Consider the following 15,880-nt stretch of genomic DNA (forward strand, 5'->3'; position numbering starts at 1 on the left):
TTCGATACTGTTGCACATGGAAGACTGCTGCACAAATTGGAGCAGTGTGGCATTGGAAGCAAATTGCTGCTATGGATAAAGGGGTGGTTGAAGCGGAGAAGACAGAGAGTGGTAATCAATGGACACTGCTCATCTTGGACTAATGTCATTAGTGGAGTCCCTCAGGGTTCAGTATTGGGTCCATTATTGTTTTCTGTATTTATAAATGATATTGATGATGGTATATCAAGCTTAATGTCCAAGTTTGCAGACGATACGAAGGTTGGCAGGGTTGTCAAGGACACTACTGACACTATGCTGCTGCAACGGGATCTGGAAAGGTTGAGCAGATGGGCTGAGAGGTGGCAAATGAAATTTAACATTGACAAATATAAAGTATTACATATGGGGAAACAACCACCCCAGAGCAACGTATCACTCTGTGGTACTACACTGACAGTGGTAGAGAATGAAAGGGACCTGGGGGTGGTTGTGCAGGCAGATATGAAGTTCTCTGAGCAGTGCAGACAAGCTGCAAGAGTAGCTCATGGTGTATTGTCAATGATATATAGTAATTTTTCTAGCAGGGATAAGGAGGTGATTATTCCCTTGTATAAGGCAATGGTCAGGCCACACCTAGAGTACTGTATACAGGTCTGGAGGCCTCATTTCAAGAAGGATGTAGGCTGCTGGAACGAGTACAGAGAAGGGCAACAAGATTAGTGAATGGAACAAAGGGGTGCTCTTACGAAGAAAGGCTTAAGTTTTGCAAATTACAGTGTCTGGAGACTAGGCACCAGCGAGGTGATCTGATAGAGGTGTATAAAGCCTTGAATGGTTTAAGCATGCTCAATGCTGATGGGATTCTTCCTCTACCTCAGAAAAATCACCTGAGAGGGCATAAATTCAAATTGAGGAAAGACAGATGTAGGATAGACGTGCGGAAATTTGCCTTTAGCCAGCGGGTGGTTGGTTGGTGGAACAGACTTCCATCCCTTGTGGTGGAGGTTGATAGCCTAAATAAGTTTAAGGCTCAGCTGGACAGGTATTTTGAACGAACAGAGGGGTGAAGTGGAAGTGGTTATTTTTTATTTATTTATTTTTTTTGGCTGATGCTGCATAAGCTTGCTTTCTTGCATCAAATGCCTCTACTAATGCTAATGCTAAATGCTAAATAAAATGAAAGTCAGAAGAATCAATGAGAGCGTAAATGTGTGAGAGAAAGAACACAAATCAGAAATGCTACAGTTAAGTACCCACTAACCCTAGTTTTAATCTTTTATATTCTTATTTATTTAGCATAATTGTTATGCATTAGTATTTAAATTTACACTACACATCATGTACCACCCTCAGTGTGTGCAGAAAAAGAAAAGACAGATGAATGAGTGAGTAAGAAAAAAAATAATAAAATAACAAAAATAGATACATATATATATATAACCTACCAGAAAAATAAGGAGAGATGAATGAGTGAGTAAGAAAAAAAAAATAAAATAATAAAAAAAAAAAAAATATATATATATATATAACCTACCAGAAAAAAAATTGCTATATAATGTAGGGGGGAGGGAAAAGTATAAAAATAGAATGCAAGTAGAGTGAGAATGCAGATTATGAATGAAGTAAATGTCTCTCTCCTACCCTCCCTCCTGAGGGACCCAACATGCCGCTCTGCTGCCAGCGGCATCTGGTGATCTGTATTGCACTCCCTTGCATGGTACCTTTAATCCCTTCCCCTGGCTGGAAAGATGGGTTCCTGTCTCTTTCCCCCTGGTGGGGCTTATCCCCACTGATATTTCTGGCCCCGCCATCCCTATCGACCACATACTTCTATCTGTTCCCCCCAGCCTTCAGGCTTCATCTCTCTACTACTCTAACTTACCCAACCATCATGCTTACTCTTGATCTAAATTAAACTTAACTCTACCCTAACTTTAAACTGCAATTCAGTCTGAACTTAATTGTTTTGTTTTATATAGGCCCTAGCCACTGAAATCTTGGGAAACTAGGTGACAGGACCTGCCAGAGTACTATTAAAAATCTACTAGGTGCCTGACTTGCCTCCCTGTGGCAAAGTGTGGACAATGTTGGGTCCTACAAGGGGTCCAACAGCTAAATGGTCACAGATACAATGGTACACAACAGTACATTCCCCATACACCTTTAAATCTCTGGCCTTCACAGAGTTCTATGTCACACATACAAAGAATATAACGTGGAGATGGAGGAAATCACTGGTGCCATCAGACAACTAACACACTTTACACTTTATCCATAGCAGCAACTTACCCCTAATGCCACACTGCTGCAATTTGTACAGCAGTCTTTTATGTGCAACAGCATCAAAAGCTTTTTCTGAAATCCAAATATAGTAGAATGTCGATTATGCAAACCACCACCACCACCCCCAAAATAATAATATCTACTTTTAGTGCACTAGTTGTTATGCTCCTGTAGCTTAATGCATTTATTTCTGATTATTTATTCGAAGATATATCCAGTATAGCATAGAAATAATCTTAATTTGTCATTATCAGAGTTAAAAATCAAATGTTGGCTTTAGCTACTGCGTGGACCCAGGACTAGTATTTAAATTTACACTACACACCATTGCATCCCCTCCCCGGTGTATGCAGAAAAAAAAGAAGAGTGAGAGAGAAAAAAAAAAAAAATATATATATATATATACAGGGTGATTCACTACCAGTGCGACAAACTTGCAGGAGGTGTAGGGAGCACAAAGACAAATCGGAATCACATAGCACTGCAGGGTCCGAAATGCCTTCGTCATGCAGTAGAGGACGTTGAACGGGAGGTCGCGTGAACAGCGATCCCGCTGGAAGTCAGCATTTGCAAACCGGTTCCCGAGGCAGTAGGATGGACGAGTATTCAAATGTTGAACTGGCCGACATGCACCTCGCATATGGAGCTGTGGACTGTAACAGGCGCGCCACCCTGTGCTTGTACCAGGAACGTTTCTTGCACAGGTGTGCTCCTCATCATATGATTTTCGCACGTGTGCACAGAAGGTTACGTAAGACTGGTTGTTTCACGAGAGGTACCATGAATCGAGAGTGAACAATGAGGTTGCCAGACAATGAGGAGAATGTTCTACGTGCCTTGCAGAAGGAAATCCGAGTACGAGTACTCGAGCGATAGGCCAACGATTGGGTATTTCCCAATCCACTGTATGGAGGATACTGTCAACAAACCAAATGAGTTCATACCATCTGCAATGCGTCCAATCATTGGAGCCTGCGGATTATCCACTCCGGAGGACTTTTGCTACTTGGTTTCTTCAACAGAGTGCGGCAGACAGCGCATTTGCTGTGTCCGTATTGTTCACGGATGAGGCAAGTTTCACAAGAGAGGGAATCTTCAATCAACATAATGCCCATTTGTGGGCTTTGGAGAACCCCCATGGTACGCGAACACATGCAACTCAATGCCGTTTCTCTGTCAATGTTCCATGCAGCGGTGCTGTGAAGCCTGTGTGACTGCTTCTGGTCGAACTTTCGAACACCTTCTGTAGCATGGCTTTTTGCCAATGTAAAACTTGTCATTAAAATGATTAAAATGATTTCCGCGGTAAAATAACTGGATACCCTATCTCTTTTAGGGTTATTCAGCCGGAACATGCTGAACCACGTATGGCCTTCGTCATAGTTAATTCTAAATTGGATGTAGTAAAGATAATTAGTCTTACTAATCAACATGCTGTCTGCATAAGTGTGTCTACTCCTCATGGCTCTTACTTTCTAGTTTCACTATACTGCCCACCAACTTCCGACATTACACTTCATCTTGCCTACCTCGATCAAGTTAGCCGAGTGAGTAAAGTACCTGCCTGGCAACCCAAAGGTCGCGGGTTTGATTCCCGCCTCGGGCTTGGATCAAAGTACTGCAAAAAACCTTGGGAGGTGCAATATGGCCACAGAAGCCGATGCGCCAACAACTACCAAATCAAAAAAAAAAAAAAAAAAAAAAATCGATCAAGTTATTTCTTTGGTAGGTACTGCCAAACTTATTATAATGTCAGATGTTAACGCCAAATCCAGTCTATGGCACTCCGACCATACTGATAACAAGAGTTCACTCATAGAAGACTTTCTCCTTTCACATGAGCTGACGGTTCTAAATAAATCCGGCTCACCTTATACCTTCAGCTCTCTAAATGGCGAATCAAATATAGACATCACTGCTACTTCTTACACCGTTTCTTCAAACATTAATGACTGGACAGTAAATACTAACATTTGCTGAAGTGACCATCAAGCGATCATCTTCTCCGTGACTTGCTCTGCACAATCATATAATCTTCCACTACAGGACCGTAGAAGATTTTCTTTGCGACGCATCATGTGGAACCGGTTTAATGACTCAATCAACATTGATTTCCCAATTGAAACCATAAACTTCATCTATCACTTTACAGCTTCTGAATTAGCTTCCTATGTTAATGATGCTCTCAGCCATGCCTGTTATAAAGCAGCCAAAAAGAAAATTCAGTCCTCCCATCCCACTCCATGGTGGAACCGAGAACTTACTCTGCTTCGTCAGCAAGTGCATCGGGCTAGACGCACTTACCAACGACATCGCAGGAACTGGCCATCTCCCGACGTCGAAAGTCTTAAAACACAATATCAAGTTCTCAAAAGACAATACGTCAAAACCATCACTACCTGTAAAATAAAATCTTGGCAGAACTTCGTTACTTCTACTGGCAATCAGGACCCAAGAGTCCTTGTTTATCGCCTTATGAGGAACAAATCCTATTCCCCTACTGTTTATTGGTCAGTACCCGCAAACGGCACTGAAACTCTCACTTGGAAGGACACCATCAACACTATCTTGGACAATCTGCTTCCTTCTGATCACCCAGAGGATGACTTGACTACTCATCAACAAATAAGACAGCTGAATAATTCCTACACTACTACTTCTGAATCTCAGCCATTTACGCAGCTGGAGGTGGACACAGCTGTCCTAAAAATTAACAATTCTGGTTGTCCGGGCCTCTACCTTCACGAGGTCATCTTTATCAAACAATTCCATAAGCTACGTCCAACGGTTCTTCCGACTCTATTCAACAAATGTCTGAATGAAAGCACATTTAAATTCTATACAGTGGGACCAACTGATGATGTTACCAACAGCAAATTCAAAATGGGAAGCATTCAAAGAACTTATCTTGGAAGCTACTAGGCTTTACATACCAACTAAGAAATATTGTTCAAGGTTTAGGCCAAAATGGATGTCAGATGAATTAATGAGACATATGGCAGAGAAGAAAAATGCATGGGATACTTACAAATTAACACATGACACAGAAGCCTATGATAGATACAAGTTGGTCTGTAACAAAGTCACAAAGGAGATTAGGCAGGCAAAGGCAGACTACGAAAAATCCTTGGCAAAGGATGCAAAGAAAAACAGAAAAGAGTTCTTTACTTATGTAAACTCTAGAAGGAAGGGGATGAATCAGATTGGTCCACTTGATATTGATGGGTCAACTGTTGATGATCCTGCTCAGGTAGCTAACAAACTAAATGAATATTTTGCATCGACATTCACACATGAGGAGTTATTCAGCAAGGGGAATGCCAGAGGTGTATTCAACTCTAGCAGTAAGCTACAGAATCTTGAAATAACTGGGAGTAAAGTGGAGGAGAAACTGTTGAAGATAAACACAAGAAAGGCACCCGGGGTGGATGGGATCTATCCAGTTATATTAAAGGAGGCAGCAAAGGAAGTAAGCAAACCTTTAGCCATAATTATGAGAGCTTCCTTGGACTCAGGGGAGGTACCCATAGACTGGAAATGTGCAAATGTGACCCCAATTCACAAAGGAGGATCAAAGGCTGACACAAGTAATTATAGACCTGTGAGCTTAACTTCTGTTCCAGGAAAATTAATGGAGGCACCGGTTAAAGAAGCACTGCAGGATAATTTAGACAAGACTTCAGTTATAGCTCAGACACAGCATGGTTTTGTTAAGGGGAAGTCTTGCCTGACCAACTTGATTGGATACTATGATGCAGTCACAAAAGAACTGGATGTAGGGAATAACTTTGATATTATATACTTGGATCTTAGAAAGGCTTTTGATACTGTTGCACATGGAAGACTGCTACACAAATTGGAGCAGTGTGACATTGGAGGCAAATTGCTGCTATGGATAAAGGGGTGGTTGAGGGGGAGAAGACAGAGAGTGGTAATCAATGGACACTGCTCATCGTGGACTAATGTTATTAGTGGAGTCCCTCAGGGCTCAGTGTTGGGTCCACTATTGTTTTCTGTATTTATAAATGATATTGATGATGGTATATCAAGCTTAATGTCCAAGTTTGCAGACGATACAAAGGTTGGCAGGGTTGTCAAGGACACTACTGACACTATGCTGCTGCAACAGGATCTGGAAAGGTTGAGCAGATGGGCTGAGAGGTGGCAAATGAAGTTTAACATTGACAAATGTAAAGTACTACACATGGGAAACAGCAACCCCAGAGCAACGTATCAACTCTGTGGTACTACACTGACAGTGGTAGAGAATGAAAGGGACTTGGGGGTGGTTGTGCAGGCAGATATGAAGTTCTCTGAGCAGTGCAGACGGGCTGCAAGAGTAGCTCATGGAGTATTGTCAATGATATACAGGAATTTTTCCAGCAGGGATAAGGAGGTGATTATTCCATTGTATAAGGCAATGGTCAGGCCACACCTAGAGTACTGTATACAGGTCTGGAGGCCTCATTTCAAGAAGGATGTAGAGCTGCTGGAACGAGTACAGAGAAGGGCAACAAGATTAGTGAATGGAACAAAGGGGTGCTCTTACGAAGAAAGGCTTAAGTTTTGCAAATTACAGTGTCTGGAGACTAGGCACCAGCGAGGTGATCTGATAGAGGTGTATAAAGCCTTGAATGGTTTAAGCATGCTCAATGCTGATGGGATTCTTCCTCTACCTCAGAAAAATCACCTGAGAGGGCATAAATTCAAATTGAGGAAAGACAGATGTAGGATAGACGTGCGGAAATTTGCCTTTAGCCAGCGGGTGGTTGGTTGGTGGAACAGACTTCCATCCCTTGTGGTGGAGGTTGATAGCCTAAATAAGTTTAAGGCTCAGCTGGACAGGTATTTTGAACGAACAGAGGGGTGAAGTGGAAGTGGTTTTTTTTTTTTTTTTTTTTTGGCTGATGCTGCATAAGCTCTTTCTTGCATCAAATGCCTCTGCTAATGCTAATGCTATCTGGAAGACAGATCTTCTTAAACTAATTCCTAAACCTTCACACACCCAAAGTGGCAAGTCCTTCCGTCCTATTGCTCTGTTATCGCATTTGGCCAAAACACTTGAAAGGCTGATTGCTATAAGACTCACTTCACTGTTCTCCGAACACCTCTCTTGTATCAGACGATCAATATGGTTTCCGAACTGGACGAGGAACTGAAGAAGCAGTCGTTGAATTCCTTTTTCGAGTTAACTCTGCAAATTCTAAATACGTTCTTGCTATTTTTGTTGATTTTTCTGCGGCGTTTGATCTGTTATGGTGGTCTAGTTTGTTTGCTCGCTTATGTGCTGCCGATTGTCCTCTTCCTCTCTATAACCTTTTAAGAAGTTATTTTGAAAACCGTACAGTTTCTGTTATTTCTGGATCTAACTCCATCTCCCGCTCTGTCACTAGGGGCTGTCCCCAAGGTTCTGTTCTTGAACCACTTGTCTGGAACATCGTTCTTGATGAATGGCTCCTTAAAACTATTCCTTATACTTCCAAATTGGCCTATGCAGACGATCTCACCCTGCTGATTCAGGGCAATTCCCGTGCCTCCCTTGACAGCACTGCAAACTTAGTCATGTCAGATCTCTCTCAATGGTCCACAACAAATAAGTTATCCATATCCTCATCGAAAACTAAAATGATGCTGGTTAAGGGTTCGCTTAATATTTCACGGCCACCTGTTGTAAAACTTCAAAACAAATCACTTTCCATGGTTTCTTCTCTAAAATATCTTGGTCTGATCATTGATAGTAAACTTACATTTACTAAACACTTGGAAGATCTCTCAGAGAAAGTCAAAAAACTTACTTTCTCACTTCTGCGTCTCTCTCGCTAAACAATCTTGGGGTCTTAATTCTTGTTCTCTACGGTTATATTACAAAGCTGTGTTTCTACCAATTTGTTCCTATGGCGCAGCTGCCTGGTTTTGGTATGTTAAGAAGGTTTCAGTACAGACTAAACTTCACAGTATTCAACGTAAAATGCTTTTAGCAATGTGCAGGGCCTGTAGGACCGTGTCTACTCCTGCTTTGCAGGTCCTTAACGGCTGTCTGCCCCTCGATCTCTTTTTTTTATGTATGGAGGCCTGTGCTTCTACATTAGGCACGCTGTCCCTGTCACCTTTCTTGGCATTACCAGCGATGTCACTGTGGATCCCAATGCAGAGAAAAGACGCTGTTGGAATATTTTGATGCAGAGCTGGCAAGACAGATGGTCCGCTACCTCTAAGGGTCTTGTTACTTTAAAGTTCATCCCTAACGTCACCTTTGCCACGTTAGAGTCCACTCAGAAATGGTTTCATCCTGGTCTGTACACTCTCTACTTACTCTTTGGTCATGGCTCCCTTAATGACAAACTTGCAACTTTCAACCTTGCTGAATCACCTCTCTGTTCTTGTGGTGACCCAGAAGACTGGGAACATATTTTATACCACTACCACCAATACCAAGATCTTCGACAGAACCTTCTTCTCTCCACCAGTATTACTGTCCCCGGAAATGAGCCGGACTTCCTGAGCACCACAGAAAACTTCCAGTCCCTGCAAGAATTTGCTCGTCATGCTTTTGATCACTGGAGACGTCTTCTCACTCAACTACAGAATACCTCCTAGTGGAGACCCCTGCTGACACTGGCTTTTGGCCAGTGCGGGATCAGATATATATATATATATATTTTTTTTTTTTTTTTTCTTTATCTTCAATTTTATATTTTATATATATATATATATATTTTTTTTTTTTTCACTTTTAATTTATATTTATTTATTTTTGCTGGTTCCTTGGGTTTGGGCTGCCCGATGGACAGGATTTTATTATCTAGTTTTTATTATTTTCTTAGATAGGTATATATACATTTTTTTATTTTTTTTACTATTATTATTATTTATTTCTTTATTTTTTTTATTATTTATTTATTTTTTGCTCTGATATCAGGGCAGTAAGAGCTGGTAAACCATAGGCGCCTCCGTAGCCAGGTGGGAAGGAGCAGCAGTGCGTAGCACACGCTTCTTGATTAGACCGGGGTTCGAGCCCGTCACCACCAAATACGGAGGATGCGGAAAGGTCAGGGAATGACCACCGCATATTCCGGAGCAATATGGCCTTAGTTGCTAATGCTCCTAAAAACTAACTAACTAGCTGAGCTGGTAAACCAGAGAGGTTGCGATACATGCATAGTTGTGGCCTACCTCCCCGTGGTGTAGACGGACTCTGAGCAGTCTTTCCAGGTGATCGCCTGCCTGGTGACAAAACGGCCAGAAACATCTAAACAACACAACAACAACACACACTGCACGAACATAACGTTACACACATTTCTGGCCTTTTACAGTGCTTTCTGTAATCATCACAGTGTACAAAGGCGGAGATGAATTGACGTTCAGGTGCCGTCCTACATAAGACACTATACATGTCTACATACATGTCTACATTAAAATGATTTCTGTTACACTAACGAGTTGCTGTTTCTGTTCTTTTTCTTTGCTTACGCGACCTCCCGCATGATGAAGGCATTTCGGACCCTGCAATGCTATGTGATTCCGATTTGTCTTTGTGCCCCCTACACCTCCTGCAAGTTTGTCACACTGGTAGTGAATCACCCTGTATATATATATATATATATATATATATAACCTACCAGAAAAAAAAAAATTTGCTATACAACGTGGGGGGGAGTATAAAAATAGAATGCAAGTAGAGTGAGGCCTTGATGCATCATTGTCTGTTGTGAGCACGGTAGGTAGGTGCCGTTAGCTTTCACTCAGTCTGATGCGAGCCACTGCTGTGTGAGGTTATTGCAGGCGTTTTGTTTCTAATCACTAAATGTTCGAGTTTTTGCTCGTGGCTATTTCAATGTGAAATACTAAGTCGTTTTGCTTTTTAATTTTAATACTGCTGCCTCTGTGTTAATAATGGCATCTACAGGCAAAATAAACCCTAATGTGCTGTCAATATAAGACAAGATAACAATTATTAATAGACTGGAAAAGGATGAAACTGGTGTATCTTTTGCTCAGATTTTTAACATTGCAACCATATTGCAACCATAAATTAATTTAAAAAGTTTAAAAATCATTTTTCAAAATTTATGTTAAACTTTTTAAATTAATTTTTTAAATGGTTTTTTGAATTGTTTTCAATTTATTTTTAATGTAATCATTTTGCGTTAATCTTTTATTCTTTTTAATTTCTGGAGAGTAATCATAGGGAAGTGTTTTATGTATCATATTGAGGTAAATTTCTCGTATTCTTCTACAAATATTGAGGTTTTTAAATATTTTTTTACTTCTTCTGGCTCAAGTGAATCAAAAAATTCTACATATTTTGGATTTTTATTGTGATAATAACATGCCCAGTGAGTATGATTTCTTGTAATTGAATTAGTTTAACAATAATGCTTTCAAATTCATTTTTTTAATTAGGTAAAGTATCTCTAGAGAGTATAACCTTGAAAACCTTTTACATTTTTTGCTATATCAAAATTGGAAAAAGTTTTATTTATTTATTATTATTATTTTTTTTTGCATCTTTCCTGTTTAATTAATTCATCTCTAATAAACAGTACTTTGCCACTTAATTTAGATAAATTAAATTACAACTTTAGTAGATAAATTTACCTAGGGCTCCTTTAGCTATATCAGGTAATAGAAGTAATAAAAATTGAAAAAAGCCTCCAGTTTGTTGTAACTGAGATTTACTTAAAGTAATATTACATCCTTTTGGTGATTTGATAATATGATTAATCTGAGTCTGCATTAATTATAAAAAGAAACAAATACACCTTTAATTGGCATGGTGAAAGCACACCAAAGAACTGTGGATCTAAAGAAATTGGCAATGTAAAATATAAGTCATGATTCATGCTCTTTCAGTCTAATGGCCAATTCTGGGTATACAAGAAGCCTGGAAAATGCTTACTACTTGAGTATTTTGTCTCAACTGGGGAGCACTCTGTACAGGGTGATTTAAAAGTTTCCAAGCCATGTTTATATATATATCCAACTGCACTTGCAGTAATAAATATAAATTGATTAATACATAGAACTGCTGTATAAGGTTGCAATGCATAAGTGGCTGGAATGGAAGTGGCTGTCATTACAAGCTAAACATGCTTAAAGCCAAAGGTACATTGTCAGTGGCACTAGATTTCCATCATCATTTTAGATCTGTGACTATGTGGTTTCTGGGTTACACAGTCAGTGTCATAAAATTTTTTTAATCTACTTTCATATGGTGGGCTTCTTAGATAACTCATATCTCCATATCTCCAAACATTGTCTATATTCCTGTCTAAATTTTGCAACAATATTACTCCACAATATGGAATTTCTGTTATAAAGTTAATGATATGGCTTACTCAGCAAGAGGATAAAACTGCTACATGAGTGCCTTTGCATGTGAATAATGTATGCTTCTATATGTTATTAAGTTTTCAATCTGCATGTTAACCCAACTTTTGTTTAAAAATTAAAGACATTTTCTATTTTCTAAAAATTAAAATCGAAAGAAATTCGAAATTACATCAACGCTTACTTCCACTTTCCCAAACCTTAACACATCTTTGGTATTACAGGTATGAATACCTTTATGTTGTGAATCACAATAAACAAAAACTCGACACAAATTTTCTAATATTCAAAATAATATACATAATTTTTTCATAGTAAAAAAACATTTATGATGTTCAATTTTGTATTAAAGCTTTAATAATGGAGCTACTTTTTAGTGGGCCAGCTCCCTATTCATCATAAAACATCCTTTCAATGCTAAAAGACCTAACAGAGAAAAATTAGGAAGGGAATTGGAAAATGGAAAAGGTTTATGAATTTTAGCTGCTGGAATGAACAAGGAATTAGTACAAAACAGGATGAAATTTTATTGTAATTGGGAAAATATAAATTGGATGTGGCGGTCTTAACTGAAACAAAGAAGAAAGGGAGAGGTGAAGAGATGACTGGAGAATACATTTTTTTTGGCCTGGCGTCGACCAACATTTTGTCAGAGCTAAGTCAGGAGTGGTAGTTATTCACAAGAATCTCAGAAAGTTTATTGAAAAATGGAGTTCTATTGATGAGCAAATCATGACACTTGAAATTAAAATATATGGAAGAGAAATTACTATTATTGGGGTATACGCTCCTAATAACGAGACTCCTATAGATATTAGGCACCTCCATAACCAGGTGGGCAGGAGCACACGCTTCTTGATTAGACCGGGGTTCGAGCCCATGACCACCAAATACGGAGGATGCGGAAAGGTCACGGAATGACCACTGCATATCCCCGGAGCAATATGGCCTTAGTTGCTAATGCTCCTAAAAAAACCAAATAACAATCCTACAGATATTAAAGAAAATTTCTGGAAAAACCTGACAAGTAATAGAAGCAATTCCATGTTACAGAGAGATAGTCGTAATGGGGGATTTGAACTCCACAGTGGGTCAAGCTGCGGACAATGAAGTGGTGGGAAGACATGGAGAAAATGTAAAGAATGATAACGGAGAGAGACTGATAGAACTTTGCTCTCAATATAAGCTGAGGATTAGTATCACCTTCTTCCAACATAGAAATATTAATAAGTTCACATGGTTCCAAAAATAAAGGAACCAAAATCAATAATTGATTATGTGATCACTAAACAACAAAGCACAAATTTTGTCTGTCATGTTAAATCACAGAGAGGAACAAATTGTGGTTCTGATCACTTTTTGGTGAAGATTACGTTGTCATTCCCATGGGTGTGCCAAAAAAAGGAAGGAGAAAAGGAAAAAAGACTTTGAGAGGAATGAACAACCTGACACTGAAAGATTCAGTGTGGACTCACTAAAAGATAAGAGCATTAGGGGTTTGTATCAACAAAGATTAGACCAAGAATTAGATGAATCTACGGGGAGAGTGCAAAAGACATATATATATATATATATATATATATATATGAATACCTAAAGGAAACAGTGAAGAAAATTTCTGGAGAGGCAATAGGAAAATCTCAAAAGATGAAACAAAATGATTGGCCGAACATAGAAATTAAAGAATTAATAAAGGAAAAAAAAGGAAGCACACCAAAGATGGCTGAACTCAAAAAGTGAAGTTCACAGAAAATATAAAGAAAAAAATAAGGAAGTGAAAGTGGAAGTCTTGGTACAGAATGAGTCCTGAGATAGAGCATGTGCTGAGGGGAACAGCAAACTGGGATGTACAGGATCTGCAGAGGCATAGAAAGTATTGAAGAGTTTAAGGAAACCTCATAAGCAAAATGCTAGACTGGAAATGATAGGTCTGGAGGAATGGGTCAATTATTATGAACAGCTATTGAATGAAGGAAGAGAGGAATTTAGAGGAACCGAAACAGATAGTTGTCATGAAAAGAGGATTGAACATCAGAATTAAGGAAGTGGAACTGGCAACAAAAATGGAAAAAAATGGAAAAGCACCTGGTCCAGGTGGAATTAACATGGAGTTGCTTAAATATGGAGGTCAAAAAGTTATAAATCTACCAACTCAACTGCACAACAAATTATGTGATGGCGACGAAATACCAGATGAGATGACAATTGGATACATTACATCAATTTTTAAGAAAGGTGACAGAAGATGCTCCATCTATAGAGGAATTTGCATTATGATCTCTATTGCTGAACTGTTTGGGAAAGTGATAAAATCAAAACTGGAACAAGAGATTATAATTTCTGAGGAACAGTATGGCTTTTCAACTGGATGCACATATATAGACCATTTCTTCACTGTTAAGCAAATTCTGGAAAAATGTCAGGCTATAAACCAAGATGTAGATATGCTGTTCATAGACTTAGAGAAAGGTTATGACAATGTGCCAAGAAATCTTCTGTAGAAGGCTATGGAAAATGTTAATAAGCCAGCCATTAATTGATATAATTAGAAGAATCTAGAAGAACAATACATGCTATATCAAAATTACCAAGAAAATTTAAAACTCCAAAAGGACTACTTCAAGGATACTGTTTGCCACCTATTTTGTTTAAGCTATACCTGAAAGTTCTTCTAAGACCATGGTCATAGAAGTGCGGTTCGACGGGTATTCTCTTTAGTCAAAATAAGTACCTTTATAATCTACTGTTTGCAATGACTAAGTTGTGGTAGCACAGGACAATGATGATGCAAATTACATGGGCAGAAAGTTATTAGAAGAATATAAAACATGAGGACTGATAGTAAATTTTAATAAGACAGTACATGAATCGAAGTAAGGATGTCCAGCTTAAAAGTAAACATCTCCAGCTTAAAAGTACAATATCTTTATAAATACTTGTTGCTTTTGCTTGAATGGTCATTAGACTCAGGGGCACTCGCTTCTGAATCTGATTTTCCATCCATATTATTAATAGCTTTCTCATCTTCGATATAGCGCCTGAACTCGTCTTGTGATCACTGTTGATCTTAAATGCGATGGTCCTTTAATATGTCTTTTATACATGCACTGTCCTTTAAAATAGTATTCACTATTGAAGCAGCGAGACCTAATTCCCATGCAATAGATGACAAACTTTGTCCTGCTTCTTACTTCTTAATCATTTTCACCTTAATTTCATTTCCTAGCACTGCCACCACTTGCACTTTCCGTTGGTCACTTTCCCTTCTCATTGTAATAAGTAAACAGGAATGAAGAGAAGATTCTGAAAATTTATTTATGTTTCTTATATGATTAAATATTTCAGTGAAGGGGAACACGTTTCACCATAATAACGTAAAAACCCACAAAATTCCAGTTATCGCAATTATTGCAAATGCAGTAAGATCGAGTTTACTACCTGTTTATAATAGATTGCACTAACAGAAAAGCCCAATAAACCAGAAAGTGCAAAGTGTTTTTATTGTTTTGTGGTCATGACCTCCAGAAATATTCTTTAGAAAAATATCAACAAAGCTGTTCAAAACTGATTTTTATAATGGAACATATGATAACAATGAAATGTAGTGCAATTTCCATTATAAAAATGACCTTTTAAAGAGAGATAAATAGCTTAGTTATATAGCAAAAATTTCAACTTCCAAGATCTTGGAACGATTTACAAAAAAAAAACAACAATGTGTTACAGGTTCACACTTCAATGTTTTCACAATACCTCCATTTATTCCTACAGGAGGCAAAATGTATTTCCACAATTTTTTTAAGTTTATACCGGCCGGGAAAAAACTTATGTAAAGTTTTGGGTGCAGTTATTCAGGCTGATGGATCATCTGTGCAGGAAATTGAGAGAAGATTGGGTGAAGGCAGAAAGGTCATAGGAATGCTCAAATCTGTGCTTTGGAATAAAAATATTATTAACAAAAGTAAACATCGAATATATATTGCAACATTACAAAGTGTTTTATTATATGGATGTGAGACTTGGACCTTAAATGAAAGACAAAAAATAAACTATTGGCTGTTAAGATGGATTTATAGCGAAGATTAGCAAGAAAGTCTACAACTGAAAAATTTAGAAATGACGTGATAAGGAATACAATGAATGTGCAAAAAAACAATCATTGATAAAAATAGAGGAAAAAAGATTGGAGTGGTTTGGCCATATGAAGAGAATGGAGGATGACAGATTGCCCAGAGGAGCCATGGAGAAGGAAAAAGAGAGGAAGACCAAGAAGGACGTGGAT

General features: G+C 38.5%; 1 protein-coding gene across 2 annotated transcripts in view; it reads right to left on the reverse strand.

The window, feature by feature from the left end:
* LOC150087127 (disco-interacting protein 2-like) overlaps positions 1-15,880 on the reverse strand; it is a 1,128,863-nt gene that overhangs the window by 213,697 nt on the left and 899,286 nt on the right. The gene's annotated exons all lie outside the window — the stretch shown is intronic.

Source organism: Mastigoproctus giganteus, chromosome 4 (genome assembly GCF_048544385.1).
Source record: "Mastigoproctus giganteus isolate SK-2022 chromosome 4, ASM4854438v1, whole genome shotgun sequence".
Lineage (NCBI taxonomy): Eukaryota > Metazoa > Arthropoda > Arachnida > Uropygi > Thelyphonidae > Mastigoproctus > Mastigoproctus giganteus.